This window comes from Onychomys torridus, chromosome X (genome assembly GCF_903995425.1).
Source record: "Onychomys torridus chromosome X, mOncTor1.1, whole genome shotgun sequence".
Lineage (NCBI taxonomy): Eukaryota > Metazoa > Chordata > Mammalia > Rodentia > Cricetidae > Onychomys > Onychomys torridus.
In genome coordinates, this window is record NC_050466.1 from 32,044,282 (window position 1) to 32,062,106 (window position 17,825).

The following is a 17,825-nucleotide window of genomic DNA, read 5'->3' on the forward strand; positions in this document are numbered from 1 at the left end:
CTAATGGCTGACCCTTTGATACAGTTTTTCAAGTTGTGGTGACCTCCAACCATAAAATTATTTTCATTGATACTTCGTAACTGTAATGTTGCTACTGTTATGAATCATAATGGAAATATTTTTCTGGAGATGGAGGTTTGGCAAATGGGTTGGGACCCACAGGTTGAGAACCACTGGTATAGAGGTAGGGAACAAGACAGAAGTTGGATGTAATGGTGTTCACTTGGCAATACCAGCGAAAGTGTAACAGAGGCAGGGAGAGTGATGTAAGGGTTGAGGCCAGCCTCGCTGCATAGTGAGTTCCAGGCTAGAAAGGGCTGCAGAGTGATGCTGTGGAGCAATCTTTGTACACTGTAAATATGTATTGCTCTCACTGTTAATAAAAAGCTGATCAGCTGATGGCTAGGCAGGATTTTCAGGGCAGAGAGAATACTGGGAAGAAGGAGGGCAGAGTCAGAGGAGTCTCCAGATAGACAGAAAGGAAGCAGGATATTTACAAAATGAGGTAACAAGCCATGTGCCACATGGCAGCACACAGATTAATAGAAAGGGTTAATTCAAGTTGTAAGAGCTAGTTAATAAGAAGCCTGAGCTATTGGTCGAACAGTTATAATTAATATTACACTTCTTGGTGGTTATTTATGAGCAGTTGCTGAGAAACTCTGCCTACATAGTGAGTATTCCTGTCTAACAAACAAACAAATACAAAGAAGATAGGAGGCTCAGGGAGCTTGCTCAACTCCAAAATTCTTAGCTGGATATCAACACCTTAGTAGGACAGCAAAAGGAGAGCTATAATTAGACTTGAAAGCTAAGAGGTAGCATAAAAAGACAAGGTGAAGGGATGTAGCTCATTTGGTAGAGGGCTTGCCTAGCATGGCATGAACCACCCCATAAAACCAAGTGTGATAGTTAACCTTGTTAACTTGATGGGATATAGAATTTCCATGGAAACAAATTTCTGAGCAAGTCTATGAGGGCTATATAGATTAGGTTAACTCTTGAATGTGCTGGCACCCTAATTCTAAGCACAGCATTTATCACCCCCTACTTACCAATTGGAGACAGCTTCCGGGTTAGGGATGGGGTATGTGTCCACTTCTCTTTCATCTCTAGGACGGCATCTGGTGCAGACCTTAGTCTCTGAGTTCATATGTGTGTCCATCCTGTTGACTTAGAGGACCTCATTTCCTTGGCATCCTCATCCTCTCTGGCTCTTACACTTTTCTATGTCCTCTTTCACATGGCTCCTGGAGCCACAAAGGGAGGGATTGGAGGGAGGCATCTACTTTAGGGATGGGAGTTCCAATGTCTTTCACTCTCTGAGTAATGTCTGCCTGTGGGTCTTTGTATTTGTTCCCATCTGCAAGAGGAAGCATCTCTGAAGATGGCTGAGCAAGACACTAATCTATGAATACAATGGAATATTGTTAGGAGTCATTTGATCGCTATCGTATGTTTTTGTTTGTTTGTTTTTGAACAGTAGTATTTGGTTTTACCCTAGGTTCTAGTATTTGCTTTCTGCTTCCTAACCTATGAAGAAATACTATCAGCAGCCTCAGGCTCCTATTGCCATGCCTTCCCCCACCATGATGAATTTCCCCTCAAACTGTAAGCCAAAACTCCTTTAGATACTTAAGTTACTTTGGTCAGCCATTTTGTCTCAGCAATATGTAAAATAACTAATGCAACTAGCTCCAGTTATTTTGTTACAGTAACATAAAATAATAATAATAATAGTAGTAATAGTACAATAATAATAATAATAATAATAATAATAATCACTGACAGGACTGGGGAGATGGATCAGTAGTAATGATGCTTAATGTCCAAGCCCCAAAATTAGAGTTTGAACCACATGGTGAAGAGACCACCAACTCCTGCAGGTTATCCTCTGACCTCCATTCTCATGCCATAGTATGTGCTCACACACACACACACACACACACACACACACACACACACACACAAAGTTTTAAGTATAAAACATAAAATGTAAGAAATACATAAAATTGAAATCTCCCTAGCCTACTAAATTCTCCATTTCTCATCCTTTCCTAGCAGCAATTTCCAAGGTGTGTGTTAAAATAAAAGGTCCACTCAGGCTATTGCTGTTAGTCATTTAGCCTTGATGGGACTGGTTCGATGGTAGTCAATTAGAGACAATGGATTCTAGTTGGCTGGAAATTCCAACCACACTTTGGTGCTCCAGGACAATTAAAGTGGATTGATGGATGGAAGGGCTAAAATGGGAAAACCAAATGCTGTGGGATGGTCTGTGTGTTAAATGTGTTGCTCTGATTGGTTAATAAATAAAACACTGATTGGCCAGTAGCCAGGCAGGAAGTATAGGCAGGACAAGGAGAGAGGAGAATTCTGGGAAGTAGAAGGCAGAGGCAGAGAGATGCTGCCAGCTGCTGAGATGAGATGTTAAGATACCGGTAAGCCACAAGTCACATGGAAACTTGTATGTAGTGGATAGCCATCCCAGCATTGGCCTGGAAGTTCCAACCCCCATTGAGGCTTCGGTAATGGCCACGCCCACAAGGCAGGGCGGAGGAGGAAGCGGAAGACCAAGGATCGAGAGGAGGTCTCTCTCTTGGTTCTGGGACCCTGGACTCTAGAGGTAGACCGAGCAGAGTTCTCCAGAGAACACCGCTGGACTGCGCTATACCTTTGCCGGACCCTGCAACCTACCCCTTCATTTGTAAGTTACCCCACAAAATAAACCTCCCTTTTAACTACGTGGAGTGCCCTTAATAATTTCACCAGTACTTGTAGATTAATAGAAATGGGTTAATTTAAGATATAAGAACAGCTAGCTAGAAGCCTGCCAGTGCCATACAGTTTATAAGCAATGTAAATCTCTGTGTGTTTACTTGGTTGGGTCTAAGCAGCAGGCAGGTGAGAGAGATTTGTCCTGACTGTGGGCCAGGCAGGAAAACTCTAGCTACAAATGGTGCCCAATGGGTTGGTAAGAGTTTCCACCTCAAACCTGAGAAAAAAGATTCTAAAATGGAGCTAAAAACAGCTTCCTAGTTGTCTCTCTCTTGCGGGCTTGACCTATGCTATATTACACAGAGGTTTTTCCAAGCTGAATCACTATGCTGTGTGTTGAATATAGATTTGCTAGTTTAAAAAAAAAGAGGTTTCTGGGCTACACACTGCTTTGATAAAAGCATAGACCCACTATTTCTAAGAGTTGATGGCTCCCAGAGCTGGTGGTTAAACGTACCACTACCATGCTGGGAAGCTGAAATGGGCAGAGCTATCAGCCACAGCTGCCATTCCAGTCTTCGAATGCTGCAGTTTAGAGAAATAGGTTCACAATAAGACAGATTCAGATGGAATAGTTTACAATGTGTATAAAATATACTAGGCTTGAAAGAGAAAAAAGGTGATATATATAAAGTTATATAAAGAAATACATGGTTTCTAAAAATTCTTTAAAGAGACAGTAAAATTAATATAAAAATAAGCCACATAAAGATGGATATTACACAGATAATCTGGATTGTGTTGTCTTTGGGATTTTTAACTGCAGAAAAACATTTAATTGTAAAAGCTATTGAGTTAAACCAATATGTATATTTTAAAGGTACCTTGACTTCAAAATTTGGATATAAGGATATGTTGCTTTGGAAAGGAGGCTCTGCTTTTGTTTCCACAAAAAGCCAGAGACTATGGAGTTTTTCCAGATTAAGATATATCAGTTTTGACCAGCCAAGAACCCATGAAAGGTCTCCAATGATACCATGGCCCAGATGACCCAACATCCATAATGGTTTCAAGGCAACTGGCTCAGACGATACACCCTCATGGACTACTCCATAATTCTAAAATTTTCTTTGTGTCCCCATAAGATATAGTGTCCCCTCCAACAGGAAGTAGTAAGAGAAGCTACACCCAAATTCCCAAATATACCAAGCTGGCTTTGGAGATGAAATTGGCTCACTCCTTCTCTAAACCCAAGCATATTACTAAAAGAAAAGCTTAAGAGATTTTTGTACCATATTAGAAGAGCCCTCTGGTGTGGGACAGAGAAAAACCAATAGTTCTATAAATGCAATCTCTTTCTAAAGAAAAAAAGGGGATAGTATAGATAATGATAGGATAAAAGGATAGATTGTTGAACCTACTTTTAAAGAGCGACTTGTTTAAAATGTTTTACATTGCTATGGATTTTAGTTTATTGATACAAATTTAAAGTTAATTTTGTTATACTGTGTGTATATTTCTAATCTTGTTTAAGAAATTATGTTTATGTAACTAATTTAAATTATAATGGATAATTAAGAAATACATATTAATAATTAGTCTTCTCTGATAGTCAAACTTGTAGCATGTTAGTTAAGTTTTCTAGGTATACATAGATATATTTCAGATAGATAGGTAATCTTCAAACACTTCAAAGACCTACAGAATATAGCATTTAAAATGTTTTAAAAATGTAGACTTTCTGGACAGTGAGACATGTCTGCTCCTGGCAGCACTGATTTACTTCAGAAAGGAGGATGGGCATCAAAGACACTCTATATGGAGTTTATCTTCTTCTTGGAAAAAAATAGCCATTTGGGCAAGAAACTGTTTTTCCTGGACTGCTTGATTGACTGGACATGCAGGACCCTTAGGAAGGTGACCACTGAACTTTGCTTGGCAAAATGGTCCTTCAAGTTCCTGCTTTGCAGAGGAAACTGCCGGACATTCTACAGGACACAGAGAAAAATGACTGGGAGACTCTAGCCCTGTGGGCTGAAGACAGATGCTCCAACTTTACAAAGGAACTTTGGATGACTGTCCAGGTTGCCAGCTGTCTTTGTCTACTCTCACAAGACTACCAAAAGTTGTTTGCATCCTTTTCCTGTTTCTCAGGTAATAGTATATCCTTCTGAGGTCTTTGATGTAGTTGAAGCTAGATAGTTACAATTTTCCTTAGTTGTGATAAAAGATAAGTTAGATATGAAACCTTAGACTCACAAATATAGGATAGATGGGGTATCTTCTTTAATTTTGCCAAATACAAATAGACTAGATATTATAAATAGACTAGACAGTATATCTGTAATTCTTGCTTGATAATTGTTTTGTTATCTGTAATTTTACTATGTGAAAGTTAAAACCTTCCTTTTTGAAAAAAAGAAAAGGGGAAGTGCTGTGGAATGTTTTGTATGTTAAATGTTCTGTATGTTAAATGTGTTGCTCTGATTGGTTAATAAATAAAACACTGATTGGCCAGTAGCCAGGCAGGAAGTATAGGTGGGACAAGGAGAGAGGAGAAATCTGTGAAGTGGAAGTGGAGGCAGAGAGATGCTACCAGCCACCACCATGAATAGCAACATGTAAGATACCAGTAAGCCACAAACCATGTGGCAAGATATAGATTTATAGAAATGGGTTAATTTAAGATATAAGAACAGCTAACAAGAAGCCTGCCACGGCCATATAGTTTATAAGCAATACAAGTCTCTGTGTGTTTACTTGGTTGGGTCTAAGCGTCTGCAGGACTGGCAGGTGAGAGAGATTTGTCCTGACTGTGGGCCAGGCAGGACCAGGAAACTCTAGCTACAACCAAATTTGTTCTTTACATTTCATTCTATATTTTTTAATATTTATTTTACATCCTGGCCACAATTTCCCCTCGTTTCTCTCCTCACAGTCCCTCCTCCCACCCCACCCCACCCCCCATTCATTCCTCCACCATTTCTATTCAGAAAAGGGCAGGCATTCCATGGATACCAACAAAACATAACACTATCAAGTTGCAGTAAGACTAAGCACTTCCCCATTTATTAAGTATTAAGGCTGGTCAAGGTGACCCAGTATGAGTAGTAGAGTCCCAAAGGCCAGTATAAGAATGGGAGACATGCCCTGTTCCCACTGTGAGGAGTCCCACAAGAGGACCAACTACACAACTGTAACATATATGTAGAGGGCCTAGGTCAGTCCCATGCAGGCTCCCTGGTTGTAAATTCAGTTTCTGTGAGCATCTGTGAGCCCAGGTTAGTTGATTCTGTGGGTTCCCTTGTGATGGCCTTGAGCCCTCTGGCTCCTACAATCCTTCCTCCTTCTCTTCAGCAGGATTCCCTAAATTCTGTCTAATGTTTGGCTGTGGATCTCTGCAACTGTTTCCATCAGTTGCTGGATGAAAGACTCTGATTGACAATTGGGGTAGGCACCACCAATCTATTAGTATAGCAGAATATCATTAGGCATCATTACCAAATTGTATTAAAAGAACTGATTATTTTCTTTAAAATCTGAGTCAACTTATAATACAGAGGAAAGCTACAATTTCCTAGTCAGACCAATGAAGACAATTATTATCGTCCTCAAGTATATTTGTTAATTATGTCTATAAAAAGCATTGCCTTGGAAGTAAGTCTTAATAAGAGCCCCAAGAGTCACTGCTATAGCAGCCAGAAATTCTACCTAGTTCCCAGTGATTGTTTCTCTAATGAAGATACAACTCAAAACATACCTTTTATTTATCCCATTGCTATTCTTGGAAAAATCTGTCTATTGATTTCTAAACAGTCTCACACAAAATAGAGAAGCTTCCCCTGGCTTTTAGCTGGAAACTGTGGAAAGCTCAGTAAGGCCTTGCTTCAATATTACTCCAGCTAGTAAAACACAAGCTATGATTCAATTCTTCAACTGTATCAGCTCAAGGTACCTGGTTTTTTGTTTTGTTTTGACTTGTTTTTGTTTTTGTTTTTTGTTTTTGCAAAGTCATTCTGTATATCCATAGTTGGTGTGGAACTTGCACTGCAGATCCTGCTACTTTTGAATTTGTAGCAATTCCTGATGCTGCCTCTGCCTCCCAAGTGCTGGCATTATGGGCATGCACTATCATGCCAGGCCATAACAGTTACTGAAAGCCCAATATGGAACTGACAACCGACCAAAGTCCAACTTGGAGAAATCAATGAGTCCATTAGAGTTACCTACAGGAATATGGAAGACTCAATGGGCAGCTACATCACTATAAAGCTCCCTGAAAAAATTCCAGGCAGGCAGTTTGGCTGGTAATTTCCCTAGAAGTGGTTACTGTTTGTATAATTTTGGAGGGGCCTTACAACTCTTGTAAGTTTGGTGAATTTTCTAAATGATGTGAGTTGTTTATTTCCTGAGCCTTGTAAGTTTTATTTACTTGAGTCTAAGGCAGCTCCTTCCAGGGTGGAATAGTTACATTTGGAAGAAATTGCTGTACAACAATTCATTCTGTTCCTCTGGTCATTGCTTAATATAAATATATTTCAGGGGGAAGCAAAAGAAGGAGGGATAGTTGATATGCCACAGGCTATAGAGCTAGCAGCAGAATAGCACAGGAAAACCGGGTTTTCCTTTTGTTGGTTGAGTATCTGTTCCCACACCCCCTTCCATTTGCCTGTGGGTGTCTGTCCCTACCCCACAAGCAGCTGTTGTCAGTGTCTATGGAGTCATACATTCAAATATGTCTCTAAGCTTCTGAAGGGCAGAGACTAGCTCTCCTAATTCCCAATAGTTCCTAAAACGATCATGCATTTCTTCAACTCATTCCACTTACGCTTCTCAAGTAAATACTGTGTCTCACATAATGTGTTAAAGACTAGGATAACAAGGACTAAGTTACACACAGCCCAGTCTTCAGATAACTTGTGAGTAAATAGATAAATAACCTACTACTAGCATTAGTTTTAGGGTTTGTCTTGTGTGCATTAGTTATAGGGTTTGCTATTTTTTTTAAAGATTTATTTATTTATTACGTATACAGCATGTGTGACTGCAGGCCAGAAGAAAGCACCAGATGGTTGTGAGCCATTATGTGGCTGCTGGGAATTGAACTCAGGACCTCTGGAAGAGCACTCAGTGCTCTTAACCTCTGAGCCATCTCTCCTGCCCAGGGTTTGCTATTTATTAAGCTATTTATGTATCAGATTAATGTGTGTAATAGCTCAGATAATTCTCAAAATAACCCTATGAAGTAGGTTCTGTCACTGTTTCTTTTTACAAATTAGAAGACTTCAACACACAGAATGGTGAAGTAACTCACCCAATGGCTAGCAAGAGAGAATGCCAAGACTGGAGGATTCTTCAAATGACTCTTGGTGACTATTTCATCTTGAGTATAATGGTTCATCCTGTGTGTTGGATGAAGACTAACACTGAATAGAAACAGAACCTGGTATTGCTTATCTCAGATTTGAGACAGTGTTGTTGGTAAAAAGGGAATCCTAACAGCAAGGCAACAGTGTTAATGTTTCTATCTTTGTAGCAGTATGATCCAAACAATGAAAAGAAGACAAGGCACGTGTGGTGGCACATGCCTATAATTCTAGCTCTCAAGAAGAAGAAGCCAAAAAATGGCCAACTGGAAAATAGCCTAGGATACTAATTGAGACCATATTTAAAATCTAAACAAAACAGGGCTGAAGTGATGGCTTACAGGTTAAGTGTGTTTGATATTCTTACAGGAGATCTCAGTTCTAGGACCTGAGATCTGTTCCCAGCCTCTGTGTCAAGTGGCTCACAACTGCTCCAGGAAATCCAATGTCCTCTTCTGGGCTCTGCAGGCACCTGCACACATCCACACAAACCAACATAGACACATACAATTTTAAATCATTAAAACAAAACAAAATACCATGAAAAAAGACAAAAATAATGAAGACATGGAAAAAATCATTCCCTCCCCCATCCACATTGGTCTATCAGCAGTAACCCATTATCAAAATCAAGGCTTGGATTCCTGTTAATGGTATCACATAAATCTTTGAAATACACTCCAAACCCAAGTTTGGTCCCAGGAGAAAGATCTTTTGAAAATGGAGTGGATGTGGCTTGTTAGTTCTCTTAGTGTAGAGCCATAGCTCCATAAACACGGGCAAGATTTGACAGAAATGTGATTTCTGGTGTGTATCACGGTGAAATTGAGACCACTGAAACATGTACAAAGAAAACAAATTCTCAACTTACTTTAATTACCAAGAGACTTGATTCTGAGTTGGCTAAGACAGAAAGAACCACATACTATTTTCCATAGTCAGTCCATTGTAAAAAGAATCTCAGATTTTTCCAATGAAAATGACGATTTGGAACGAGTGAGTAAAAGTCACATTGAAAGCAGGCAAATGCTTGAGGCCTCTTTTTAAAATATCCTTTATTATCCTATAATAATGCTGGGAGGAGGGCCTTTGAGTGCAAATGAACGTTACCTTGGGTGGGCTTAACACAGAGAACCAGGGCTTCAGAATCTCGATGGCCACCCAAGTTCCTCTGAGCCAGTGGCTCCAGGGTTCAGGGTCTCCCAGTCTTGAAGAACGTGGAGCAAAGGCAGCAGGAAACACGCAAAGCTTTATTGGGTGGGAAAGCAGCTCCCCGCAAAGGAGAAGGCTTGAGAACAATGTGTGGGTCTTGAGTTCCTTGAGTGAGGCTTCCGTTTGCATGAACGAAATGAGCATGAGGACTCTGGTTGGGTGGAAAATAAGGACAGCATCGGTTGAGAAAGGGGGTCTCAAATACTGCTGAGAAACTTCAAAGGGGAGATAGAACCAAACAGTGAGGAGAGCAATGGCTGGAGTTCTGCCATTATAGGAGCCAAGGCTTATGGTCAGCTGTTTATCGTGGTAAGGCAGGGCTCCTTCAAATGCAAAACTTAGAGAGAAGGAACTGTGCTCTCAAGGCCCAGTCCAGCACTCGTGTGCAGAAGAGCTCCTTAGCTGAATTTACAACGTTGGGCTAAACCCACAGTTTATGTTGGAGCTTCCGCATTCGGTGCTGATGGAATCCATTGGACAGCCGGTTCTGCTGGGTTTACAGATGTCCCCTTCTGAGATGAGCTTAAGGCCTCTGCCTGTCTGCAGCTCACTGAGGATCAGCTCTGCCAGTTTGTGAAGGTTTTTCTTCTCCAGGGGCCTCTCACCCTTACCTACCTGTCTAAAACTGAAACTACCTTATTTATGTCTATTAATATTAAAGAATGTATTGTGAAAAACAACAACAAACTTTCCCCCAGATTCCATAACTTCATTTTTGTTTGTTTGTTTTGAGGCAGAGTCTCCCTGTGTAGCTCTGGCTGGCCTGAACACCCCATGCTCACAAGACTGGCCTCAAACTTGCAGGTATCTACCTGCCTCTGCCTCCTGAGTGCTGGGATTAAATGTGTTCACCACTACACTTGGCCATAAATTTAATTTTTGAAAGTACATGTATTTATTCATTTTTTTTGTGTCTGTATGTGTGTGGTCTCCCATGCCGTGGCATAGGTGTCATGGTGGGAGTGTAGAAGTCAGAGAACAATTTGTGGAGTCGTCGGTTCTCTCCTTCCACCCTGTGGGATTGACCACAAGTCCCTTTAACGGCTGAGGTGGGGCTGGAGAGATAGCTCAGTGGTTAAGAGCACTGGCTGTTCTTCCAGAGGACTCAGGTTCAAGTCCTAGCAACTACATGGCAGCTCACAACTGTCTGTTACTCCACTTCAAGGGGATCTGAAACCTCCTATGGCAAAACACTAATACACAAAACTTAAAAAAAAAAACAACCCAGCTGAGCCATATCACCAGCCACCCCATCCCATCCAATATTTTGAACATAAGTCTCTATAGATATGCCTCTTTTAGCCCTATCTGTGCATACTCAAGGTCTCCATAATTGTATTAATAGTGAAAATGCAATGTGCTATCTTGTTTTTATCATTTTGACATCATACTGTAAGTATTTTTGAGGATGCTTTATAGTCTTCTTAATTGTCACTTGAAGTTTTTCATTGATAGCTTTAGTAATCTGCTGATCAGAGGGACCAGTGTAGATTTAACTATTCCCTTCTTAAGTGTAACTAATGTGATGGTTTACTATTAAATAATAAACACCTTATGGGCAGAGAGACCTCCTCCCTCCCACTTTTGGATAATCCCTTTCAATAAAGTCCTCACTGTGGAATTACTGGGTAAAAGCATGTGAAATCTTTGAAAGGTATTACAACCAGGGCTGGGCACTGTGGTGCATACACAAAATCCTAGCACTTGGGAGGTTCAGGTAGGAGGATAAGAATTTCAAGGTCATCCCAAACTACTTGAAAACCTGTTTCAAAATAACCAAACTTAACAAGACAAAACAACGCCCCCAAAATAAAAGTATACAACCAAAGGGTTGTTGTGGGACAAACCTTTCATGGATCCTCATGCTACTGCCTGCGTTCCTAGCATCACCAATTACTCCTTTATGTGTGCAAGAGCTCTACCTTGTTTACACTTCATTTATGGGATGCACAGAGCAACATTAGTCAGTGCAGATGGCTGACTTAAGCCAGAACTGTCTTGCTTATAAAAAGGGTGTGGGATAATCATATCTAACTTTTGAGGATGTTGCAAGGATGAAAGGAGGTAATGTATGTCAGTCCTCAGTCTGGTGTCTGGCATGTGGCCAGGATTGAGAAATAGAAGCCATTATTATCATCCCACTGTACTACAATCATGTGTTTATATGGCCACTTAACTGTGAGTTTTGGGAGAAACAATTCATATTTTGGTCATCTTTGTGTCCCCAGCACCCAGCACAGTACCTGCCATACATTAATTTTTTCCTTAAACATATTTTAAAGTATTATCTATCTATGTATCTGTGTGTGTGTGTTCGCACGCACACATGGGAGCATGTTAGAGAACATCATGGAGTGGGTTCTTCCCTAACATGTGGTTCTCAGGGATTGAACTCAGGTTGTGAAGCTTAGTATCAGGTATTTTGAGGGTTTATGACCTTGTCCCACTTCCTGTTGTGTGGATAAAATAAGTGATCAGTCATACAAGTTTCCTGTTCCTCTTGCCAAGCCTTACTTTCTCCATCATGAAGGACTCTATCCCTCTGGAACAGTAATCTGAAACAAATTCTTTCTTCCTTAAGTGTAGTTATAGTTTTCCTGCCTGGCCCACAGTCAGGACAAATCTCACCAGCCAGGCCCATAGACACTCAGAACCAACCAAGTAAACACACAGAAACTTACATTGTTTACAAACTGTACGACCATGGCAGGCTTCTTGTTATCTACTTCTTCTATCTTAAATTAACCCATTTCTATTAATCTATACTTTGCCACGTGGCTCGTGGCTTACCAGTACCTTATGTCTTTTCTGTCATGGCGGTGGCTGGCAGTGTCTCTCCTCCCCCAGCCTTCCACTTCCCAGAATTCTCTTCTCTCTTGTCCTGCCTATACTTCCTGCCTGGCCACTGGCCAAACAGCATTTTATTTATACAGAGCAATATCCACAGCACTTCCCCTTTTCTTTTTTTTTTAAAGGAATGTTTTAACTTTTACATAGTAAAATTACATATAACAAAACAATTATCAAGCAAGAATTACAGTTACAATATTAAAGAAGATATCCTATCTATCTTATATTTGTGAGTCTAAGGTTTTATATCTAACTTATCTTTTATCATAACTGAGGAAATTATAACTATCTAGTCTTCAACTACATCAAAGACCTCAGAAGGATATAATATTACCTAAGAACCGGGAGAAGGATGTAAGCATTTTTCAGGAGTCTTGCAGGGTAGACAGAGACAGCTAGCAGCCTGAACAGTCACCTAATGTTCCTTTGTAAAGTTGGGGCATTTGTCTTCAGCCCACAGGGCTAGAGTCTCTTGGTCACTTCTCTCAGTGTCCTGTAGAATAGTGCTGTGGATATTTGTAGCATGAATCTTAAAGAGTCTTATTAATAAAACTCAAACCCGAGGCCAGTTATTGGAGTGAATGCTGGAAGATCAGAGACACAGAACAAGTCACAGCTATCTCACCTTGCTAGTTCCTCAGGTGATCCTTTTTCCTCAGGCTGGAAGCTTCTGAGTCCTCATCCCAATGGCTCTCAGCTGAACTGTGTTGCTCCAAAGCCTGAACGCTTAACCAACCAAATGCTTAACTAACTACATGCTTTTCTCCCTCAGTTCCTGGTCCTCATGCCTTAAATACCTTCTCTTTCTGCCCCCACTCCCTGGGATTAAAGGTTGGGTTTCTGGGATTAAAGGCGTGGATCACCATGCTTAGTTGTTTCTAAAGTGGCCTTGAACTCAGAGATCCGGCTAGCTCTGCCTCCCAAGTGCTGGGATTAAAGGTGTCTACCACCACCACCCAACTTCTGCTATAACTTACTCTTCCCATTTTCTAGCCACCAATTTTGGCTTCGTTCTAGTGGTTGTCTGTTCTCTGACCCCAGATATGTTTATTTCAGGGAACACACAATATTTTGGGGAACACAATACCACCACAGATATTGCAATGCAATTCCATGGTCAATGAATATATGCTAATATAAAAGAAAAACCATTGGAATGGCTGAATGGCACATATGAAGAAAGCATTTTCTATGGTTGATCTATTCCCTTAATAGTGTTATTCTCTCTAAAGTGAGGTGTGGGGTGTGGGTAATATCATGCAAATTAATTCTGTCTGATCCTTTACATTTACATGTACTACTTTTACCATTTGTTGACCTGGAAGTGATCAGGTTTGCACCGAATAGTCCAGATCTGCCTGCCCAGACTTACCTGTGGCTAACATGACCCTAATATAGCCAGTCTGCCAACTGATATGGACCTCAGGAGCATCCTTCAGTGTAAAACTAGAACCACCAGAGGAAGGGAAAAAAATATAGGTTCTCAAGACTGGAAATGAAAAGATGACTGGGTGTTCACACTCAACTGGTGGGAAACAAGATGGCGGCTACCATGTGACAACAGATTGAGGACTGGTGGGGACAGAAAGCAACTATGATACCTGCAAAGCTAGATGAGTTCCTTAGGAGTACAAGGAAATGATAGCACGTAAAAAGTTCTACTTTGAAAGGCTGTTTGAAGTGCTGCTTGTATTTCTCCGTAAGGCATTTCATTTATGACTTCTCTTTAGTGTGAAGAGGAACATCTCAGCCTGCGTTATTGATATTGAGAGTAACTCTCAGAAAAATGTTCTGCCCACCCTAGGACTAGACTGCTAAGGAGGAACCTGTGCAGTTCTGATGACACAACTGATGTGGAAAGCTCTCAAGGAAAAGCCACCCAAAGAGCCCAAGTCTACCTACTGGGACAGTGTTGCTTTGCTTCCTAGCTGACCAGCTTGCTGCCTGCTATACTTGCCCTCAGTGCTGGAGAACTCTGTGCTGTGTTTTCCTAAAGTCTCCCTGTCTTCCGGCCGTAAATACAAAGTCCTTTGGGAAGCCAAGGGCACTGTTAGCTTCCTGTGTGGAGTCAGACCTCCATGGCTAAAGCCTCTTTCTCTCACTCTTACCCACTTATGAGCATGGCTATATTTCTTTCAACAAATATTCCTCACCTTTAAGTAATTTTTGCTCTCCTAATCCAAGCATTTCAGGCGTGTTTCCTATTGAAGTTCTCTCTTCCTGTCTACCAACCCCCACACACACATAGTCCCAGGCCTTGCCACCATGTAAACCTGTAATTTTTTTATGCCACTATCCGTATTGGTTTATAAAACAGAGGTATGCAACACGCTGGAAAGAAAAATGGTACCTGTCAAATACCAAACCCTATGAAATGCCTGCAGAATTTCACTTTTCACCTAGTAAATATCCAATTATTTTCCAGAATAGCTCTTTCCAGAATTCAAATCTGTTTCCATTAATATTAAAAGTTTAGAGGTCTGGGAGAACAGGAAGGGGCTGATTAAAAGCAGACGGGGTTCATTATCTGGTTAATGACAATCTAGTATTTCCCACCCCCAGTTTACTGCTCCTTCCCTCAACAGGACAGTTCTGCCTGAGAAAAGGTTACCCCTACATTTCTACAAAGAGAAACTTATCCTATAACACCTCAAGGGTGCAGCTGTATTTTAGAGGGTTTGAAATGCGTATCATTGTAAAAGAAATTTCCTACCAATTCAGCTGGGGATGAAAAAATCTTCCAAACTTCTTCCTCTCATTGTGCTGCAAAAAATAGATGCCAGTGTGCTTGTAGAGCCAGCCTGAGCTTGACTACTGATCATAGGATATTAAGATTTAAGAGTGTCTGAGCTGAGGTTGTGGCCCACTTGGGTGTGCTTGAAGCCTGAGGTTTGATTCCCAGCATAGAACTTGTAAGACAGAGGCAGGAGGTTCCTCTGCTGCGTAGTGTATTCTAGTCCAGTCTGGTATACAAAAGACTCTGTCTCAAAAAAAAAAAAAAATTGGAACTGCTCCTTCGAGACGTGCTGTTATTTATTTAGTAGGTAGAGAAACTGAGATCCAGAGAGGGGAAACGGTTTGCTAAAACAACCCTGCTTGGTAGTGGTGGAGCAGGCACAGAGATGCAAAGTCTTGTGGGCATCGCTGGCATGTGGGGAAAGGGCTGAAAGCACATTAATTGAATGAGTTGTAGTCATCTCTTCATATACTGCATCTCCATGGGCCACATGTTAATGGCTCATCTTTCACTGCTCCCTTGAGAACTGACTCAAAGTCCAAGCCAGAATGGGCATTTTAATACAAAGCACATTAGGAATCTGGAAGGCTGGAGGAGGTGTTGTCTTGAGTTGCCGGCTGCTTAGCTGGCAGGCTTTGCTTCAGGCTGCTCATTCATGTGCTGGAGGACTAATGGTGTTAGGGAAAAGCTGACCACTGGCTATGCAGTGATGCCTTCTTCTAGATTCTAACTCTGGCAAATAGGGCCAAGGATGACAAGTAGAGTTGTGTGGTATGTTCCCAGGAGTTGAAGGGATAGAAAGTCCTCCAAGGTTAGGTGACTATGGCAAGACTTGCATGGGGAAAGGCATATGTTTTCAACACAATTTTGAAATGTATTTAGGTCTGGCAAGATGGCTCAGTAGGTAAAGGAGCTTGCCACTAAACCTGACAACCTGAGGTCAGTTCCTGGGATCCACCAATAGAAGGAGAGAACAGACTTCTGCAAGTTGTCTTATGGTCTCCACATGTGCATAAACACACACACACACACACACACACACACACACACACACACACACACACACATTTAAAATGTGTTTAAAAGGACACAAGAGGAAATGGTTTAAAAGCAGGATCATTCTGGGCATGTTAGGGCTAGTGGTTATCCCAGCACTTGGGAAGTAGAAGCAGGAGGATTAAAAATAGCAACAACAACAACAATAATAATAATAAGAGATGTCAAACCCAGAATGTGGTGGCTCACCTGCAATCCCAATAAGGGTAGGGCTGAGACAGAAAGATTTCTGGCAATTTAAGGCCAGCTTGAGCTTCCTACTTGAGTACCAGGCCAGCCAGACCACCTAAGAATTTGTATGAGAAAATAAAAAAATAAGAGAGAGAAATAGGGGTAAGTATATAATAACATACTTCCTTCCTCTTCTTTCTTCTCACCACCTCTCTCTGATTAAGTTTTTCCCTCTCTGTGTGTATGTGTTTGATGTATGAGTGTTTGTGCATGCAAAACAGAATCTTCATAACTATTAAACCATAATAGTCCTTTTCTCCTACCCTCAGCCCCTGGAAACCACATTCTCCTTTCTGTCTCTTGTGAATTTGTATGTCAGTGAATCGAATCACACATTATCTGTCTTTCTGGGTCTGATACCTGGGTTCCTTCTACCTCCAGGTTATTGTGAATGATGTGAACAATCTATCTCATTTCCTCATCTCAATTCTTTTGAACAAACATCCAGGAATGGAGTTTGTTGAATCAAATAGCTATTCTATTTGAAATATTTTGGAGAACCGTAGACTGTATTTCAGAATGGCTATACCAATTCACATCCCAACCAGCCATGCATACATTTCCCTTGACCTCCACAGCCTTGCCAACATTTGCTGCCTCCTGTTTGCTCATTTGTGGCCGTCCTCGTGGCTGTGCCGTGCTGCATCACGATGACTGGGGTCCTGTTGGCTCTCCAACTTGTACTGGCACAGCAGTTACTCTAGTGTCTTTTTGGTGTTGAACTGCATTCTGTCATTGTGATGACATCTTTGAGGAAAAACATCTGACAAGAGGAAAGCTTTATTTTGGCTCACCATTTAAGTTCATGTTTAGTTCACGACTGCCTCCATAACTTCAGGCCTGAGATGGGGCACAATACCATGGTGGATGGAAGCATGTTGGGCAGAAGAGACTGGGGAGCAGCGTATATAGTCCTCACACAGGCATGTCCACCAAAAACCACTCCTTTTTACAAGGTCCTATCTCCTAAGTGCCTATTACTTCTCAAGAGCTCATCAAATTATGAGGCAACAAATGAATTGTTTTACTGGAGGTTGGAGCCCTCAGAATTCAACCAATCCCCTACAGCCTAGGAGCTAGCAACCAAGCCTCAAGTCATGCCCATGGGTGGGGGATTTAGATCCCAAACCAGAACACTTCTCCTCTTGGATTTGCCTGCAGACACATTATTGTACACAGTTGGAAGCATGCTGCTTGTGAGACCGTGCTTGAGGAATGCAACAGCGCCCTCTACTGTTTCCAGCCATACTTGTAGTACAATCTCCTCAGATGAATGAACTTACATTGCAGTTTCTTTTTCTTTTTTTGGGGGGGGGGGTAGCTGAGGATCGAACCCAGGGCCTTGCGCTTGCTAGGCAAGTGCTCTACCACTGAGCTAAATCCCCAAAGCCCCCTACTCAGGTTTGTTTGTTTGTTTGTTTTTGGGTTTTGTTTTGTTTTACCATACCAGGACATTCCCATGGGCTCCGCTATTGCTCTCCTACCACTCTGACAAAAGGCAGTTCTAGGCATTCTGCTTCCGGGCACCAAATGGTTACTGGGCAGACATGTCTGGATTATGAGTTGGGAGCTTGCAGCATCCTAAGGAGACTGATGAAGAGCAGGTGGGAAGGCCTCTACAGAAACATCTGGCACCTCTTCCTGACCATTGCCCC